Source organism: Ornithorhynchus anatinus, chromosome 19 (assembly GCF_004115215.2).
Source record: "Ornithorhynchus anatinus isolate Pmale09 chromosome 19, mOrnAna1.pri.v4, whole genome shotgun sequence".
In the NCBI taxonomy this organism is placed as follows: domain Eukaryota; kingdom Metazoa; phylum Chordata; class Mammalia; order Monotremata; family Ornithorhynchidae; genus Ornithorhynchus; species Ornithorhynchus anatinus.
Window position 1 is genome coordinate 17,632,399 of NC_041746.1, and position 6,069 is coordinate 17,638,467.

The window sequence follows — 6,069 nt, forward strand, 5'->3', positions numbered from 1 at the left end:
GTGTTATCTGTTAAGCACTTACTAGGTGATAGGCATTGTATTAAGCACTGGGGTGGATACAAGCAAATTGGGTTGGATGCGGTCCCAGTCCCGGTCAACCCCCATTTTACAGATGAGGTAACTGAGGCACAGAGAAGTGAAGTGACTTGTGCAAGGTCACGCAGCAGACAAATGGCAGAGCCAGGATCAGAACCCATGACCTTCTGACTCCCAGGCCTGTGCTCTATCCACTACACCGTGCCTCTTTTCCACTATGCCATGATACTACATAATAATTATGGTATTTGTGAAGCAGTTACTATGTGCCAAGCACTGTCTTAAACACTGGGGTAGATACAAGGTAATCAGGTCGATCCACTTGGGGCTCACAGTCTTAATCCCCATTTTACAGATGAGGTAACTGAGACACAGAGAAGTTAAGTGGTTTGTTTGGCCAAGGTCACGAAGCAGGAAAGTCGCAGAGTCGGGATTAGAACCCATGTCTTCTGACTCCCAAGCCCGTTGGATTTCCACTGAGCCTTGCTCCTTCTCTATGACATAACCAATCGAGCAATCAATCATATTTATTGAGGCCTATTCTGTGTAGAGCACCGTACTAAGCATCTGGGAGCTCAAGAAGGCGGCTAGAATTCTTTCGTCATTTTTTATTCATTTGGAATTTAGGGCAGGCAGCTGGTTCCTCTGAAATGGCATCAGGCTGGGAGTCCAGAAGCCTGGGTTTTACTGGATTTTGCCTCTGTCTCCTGTTTGACCTTGGCCAAGTCACTTTACCTCTCTGAACCTCGGTTTTCTCAGCTATAAAATTGGGGAACATGATGCCTGCCTCTCAACACCTCATAAGGATGTTATGAGATTAATTGACAAGGGAAGTATTCTGGAAAAATAAAAGTATTCCAAAAGATGATGGTTCAGCACATATTTTATCTTTAGTGTGACGTTAAATTTTTGTTACTGAAATAGAGGATTCACAATTTGAAGAAACAAAAATCGGAATCCCTATACATACTGGGTTTTCTTATAATATGAATTCGATATTATGACATCGTTAAAATCCTCCCTTTCCTGACCTCCTTGCCTCCTGTGTCTCCCCAGTCAAGTCCAGACTTCGCTCTGCTGCCCAGATCGTTTTACTACAAAAACATTCACTTCATGTTTCCCCATTCCTCACGAAACTTCAGTGGTCGCCCATCCACCTATGCATCAAACAGAAACACCTCACCGTTGGCTTTAAAGCATTCCATCACCTTGCCCCCTCCTACCTCACCTCGCTATTCTCCTAATACAACCCAGTCCGCACACTTGGCTTCTCTGATGCTAACCTTCTCCGTGTACCTCGACCTCATCTATCTCACTACCGCCCTCTCACCCATATCCTGCCTCTGGCCTGGAACATCCTCCCCTCTCATATCCGACAGACAATTATTCTCCCCTCTTCAAATCCTTATTGAAAGTACATCTCCTCCAAGAGGCCTTCCCTGATTAAGTCCTCCTTTCCTCTTCTCCCTTTCTCTTCTACAGTGCCCTGCCTTGCTCCCTTTCATTATCCCCCCCCCCCGCAGCGCCTATGTACACATCTGTCATTTATTTATTTATAATAATGTCTGTCTCCCCCTCTAGATTGTTAGCTCATCATAGGCAGGGAATATGTCTGTCGTATTGTTTTATTGTACTCTCCCAACTACAGTCCGTACAATTGACTATTATCATTATTATGATATTTCTTAAGCTGTTACTGTGTGTCAAACACTGTACTATGTGCTGGGTTACACACAAGATAATCATGTTGAACACAGGCCCTGTCCCACATGGAGTCCACAGCCTAAGTAGGAGAGAATAGGTTTAAATCCCTATTTTACAGATGAGGAAAGTGAGGCACAAAGGCGTTAAGTGACTTGCCTACTTGGTCACACAGCAGGCAGGTGGCAGAGCCTGGATTAGAACGCATGTCCTCTGACTCCCAGGCCTGCGTTCTTTCCACTAGACCATGGTGCCTTCTGATAGCTCACATAACTGTCAGTAGACGAACTAGGTACTCAGAAAGATGAATTAAAGAGAGAAGAGCAGACCGCTCCTAAAGTAATCACTATATTTACTTCAAACTCCACTATACGACTTGCTTTTCCACCCCCTTAGACCGTGAATCCCAAGTGGGACAGACACAGTGTCCAATATAATAAGCATATATAAGCTTAGTACAGCGCTTGGCACAGAAAGCTTAACAAATACCAAAATTATTATCGCTATTACTTCTTACGAGTTTGGGTGAAGCATTCGGCCAAACTGATTTTATAGATAGGCATAGAAATCCAAGGTCAGAAGGTTTTGGGTTTCAGTTTCAGCGGGTTCTATCGCTCTTCTTGATGAAAGTTTGTGATGAAATTAGAGACTTTGATTTCTAAGCAGATTTTTAAATACTAATTTTAAAAATCCCTTCTACAGTATTCTAGTATCTGGGAATGTTAATTTTCTGAATAGTATTCTAAATAGTACTCTTCTGTCCTGAAAGTGTTAATTCCCCTTACAGAGATAGGCAATCTGTTCCTCATTCAACTGGAGGAAAAAGAAGGCAGAGCAGTTTCTGATGAATGATGACGCTGAGACTCATGAGAGAATAGGAGGGGATACTGGGCTTGTTCCAAATCTGATCCGCATTCGCCAGATAGTACATCTGCCTCCAGTTTACAGTCCACACCGAACAAATCATTTCCAACAATCTCCACAGAATTTGTGTGGCTCTCCAGGGTGTGCAGAGGACTAATCCGAAATCTTCTGCATGACCCTGAGGTTTGGTACTTTCGGATGGAATAATGATAATTCCGAAACCAGTAAATCTCAGAGCAGCTACATTATATGAAGGCAAACACACACCCACATCACACGTACACACACACACAAACACACATGCAGAGTTATCCTGTTATTCTAGGAGGCATTCCTGAAAAACTGCTTAGGAAAATCTACATCCACTCTGACCGAGCAGATGTGTGACCAAGCGAACGCAGGGAGGTGCACAACAATTTTTCTATAATCCGATACGTGGAATCCCAAAGAGGATCGCACTGCCAGAAGAATGATCTATTAGACTGTAAGCCCGTCAGTGGGCAGGGACTGTCTCTACCTGTTGCCGATTTGTACATTCCAAGCGCTTAGTACAGTGCTCTGCACATAGTAAGCGCTCAATAAATACTATTGAATGAATGAATGAAAGTTTTTAAATCAATCAATCCATGGTATTTATTGAGCACTTACTGTGTGCAGGTGACTGTACTAAGAGCTCAGAAGAGCCCAATATAAACAGAGTTGGTAGACACATCTCCCTCCCATACGGAGAACACAAGCTGAAAAGATGTAACTTCTCTGTGCCTCAGTTACCTCATCTGTAAAATGGGGATTAACTTTGAGCCTCACGTGGGACAACCTGATGACCCCGTATCTACCCCAGCGCTTAGAACAGTGCTCGGCACATAGTAAGAGCTTAACGAATACCAACATTATTATTATTATTATTAATAAATAGAATTGAGTGTGAATGTTTGCTCTTGAGTGTGTTTGGGCATGTGTGTGTATTTGAGATTTAATCAGTGACTGTGATTAGGATGAACATCTGACTGGCAATTCACAGCGTGGCTATGAGAAGCAGCGTGGCTCAGTGGAAAGAACCTGGGCTCGGGAGTCGGAAGTAATGGGTTCGAATCCCGGCTCCGCCAACTTGTCAGCTGTGTGACCGTGGGCAAGTGACTTCACTTCTCTGGGCCTCAGTGACCTCATCTGTAAAATGGGGATTAAGACTGTGAGCCACAAGTGGGTCATCCTGATTATCCTGTATCTACCCCAGTGCTTAGAACAGTGCTCTGCACATAGTAAGCACTTAACAAATACCAACATTATTATTATTAATTCTTTGCAAACCGTGTGCCTGTTAAATTTTCCTTTGGTTTCCCAACTGAATTTGTTCCCCAAACCATCTAGCTAAGTTTTGGTTTCCTTCTTTTGATACTGCTCTCATATAACAGACACTGTTCAGATCACATCAACTCCATTCCCCACCGGTGCATACCAAGGCTGTAACTCCTAGATTTCCTTCTCTCCCTGCTGTTCACAGTTTACCAAATCTTCTGAGGTTTTTGTTTCCCCATGTCTTTAAAATGTTATTTTGGCTCTCCTTGTTTGTGTTTGCTCCAATTGCTTGGATTTGACTGATTAAAATTACTTGTGATTGTCATTAATAATAACAATAATAAGGATATTTGTTCAAAAGCAATTATTATGTGTCAAGAAGTGTTCTAAACACTGATGTAGATAGAAATTAATCAGGGTGGACATAGGCTTGGGGAGATCACCGTCTAAGCTGGTGGGACAACAGGTCTCGAACCCCTATTTTACAAATGAGGAAACTGAGGACTAGAGAAATGAAGTGGCTTGCCCCAGGTCACGTGGCAGACAAGTGGCAGAACAGAATTAGAACCTAGGCCTGTGATCTTTAGATTGACAGTCAAGTTAGAAATTACATGGAAGATAAGTCCAGATCTCACAGATTGGACACAGCAAATGCTTTACGGACTCTCAGTTTGGTCTTTCATTTACTGCCACAGTGCTTTGATTTAAGTTTCAGATCAAAAGAAAAGCTGACAGAACTGTCTGAGAAGTCAGATGAAACCCTTAGGTCTCCTGAGGGCAGAATTGTACAGAGAGACTCCATGGAGACCTCCATTTTTTTGAATTCATCTAAACGTCTCAAGTCGTCATGTCCCATTTAGCCCCCATAACCAAACAGCTTCCCTTGACAACCAAAATGACACCCTCAAAGCCACCCCCTCTGCTGAACTCAACTCACTCGCTCCCCAATCCTTCGCCGATCTCGTACCACTAACCCTCAGTCCTGGCTCACCCCCAGAGTCTGCTTCCTTCCTTTCTAAGAGCCGCAGGGCAAGATTGGTGGAAATCCACAGATCAGGCTGAATTCGTCCACCTCAGATTCACCCTTGCTTGCTTAAACTTTGCCCTCTCGTTTGCCCAGCAACATTGTTTCTCCATCGTTATTGACTCCAATACCTATTATCCTTGCCAATTAATTTCAGACGTTGAGCTCCCTGCTCAAACCTCCTGTCCTCTGCCTCCCCCATTTCTTCCTCCTATAGACCCGGTCGCCTATTTTTTGAGAAAACTGAAACCATCAAGCAGGGTCTCCCTAATTTCTCTCCTGCTTCTTTCCAGTCCCTCCCTTCTGCTCTTTCTTCAACTCTCCCATCTTTCCCAGCAGTATCTCAAAGAGATCTCTCACATCCTTTCAAAATCCACTTCTTCTACCTGCACATCTCACCCCATCCCTTTACACCTTATCAAAATGCTTGCATCCTCCTTTCTTTCCTCCCTGACCGCCATCTTCAACTGTTCACTCTGTAATGGCTTTTTCCCCACTGCTTTCAAACATGCTTAGGTCTCCTTTATCCCAAAAAACCCTCCTCTGACACACCTTCCAGTTATCGACTCATCTTCCCCCTACCGTTCCTCTCCAAATTCCTTGACCAAATAATCTACACCTGCTGCTATCGCTTTCTCTCCTCCAATTCTCTCCTTGCCTCCCTCTTCTCTGGCTTCTGCCCCCTTGATTCCTCAGGGTGTCACTGATGATCTCCTTCTTGCCAAAACCAACGGCCTCTGCTCCGACCTAATCCTCCTTGACCTCTCAGATACCATCAACACTGTCCACCTCCCCTTTCTCCCAGAAACATTTTCCAACCTTGGCTTCACTCACACTGTCCTCTCCTGCTTCTCCTCTTATATTTCTGGCCATTCATTCTTAGTCTCTTTTCTGGGGTCCTCCCCTTACCTTGGGAATCTCTCAAGGCTCAGTTCTGCGTCCCCCTTATATTCTCCACCTCCGTTCACTCCCTTGGAAAACTCATTCACTCCCATGGCTTCAACTACCATTTCTACACAGATGTGATTCCCAAATCTACAACTTTAGCGCTGATTTCTCTCCTTCTCTGCAGTTTCACATTTCCTCCTGCCTTCAAGACATCTCTGTTTGGATGTACTGCCATCACTTCAAACTTAATGTGCCCAAAA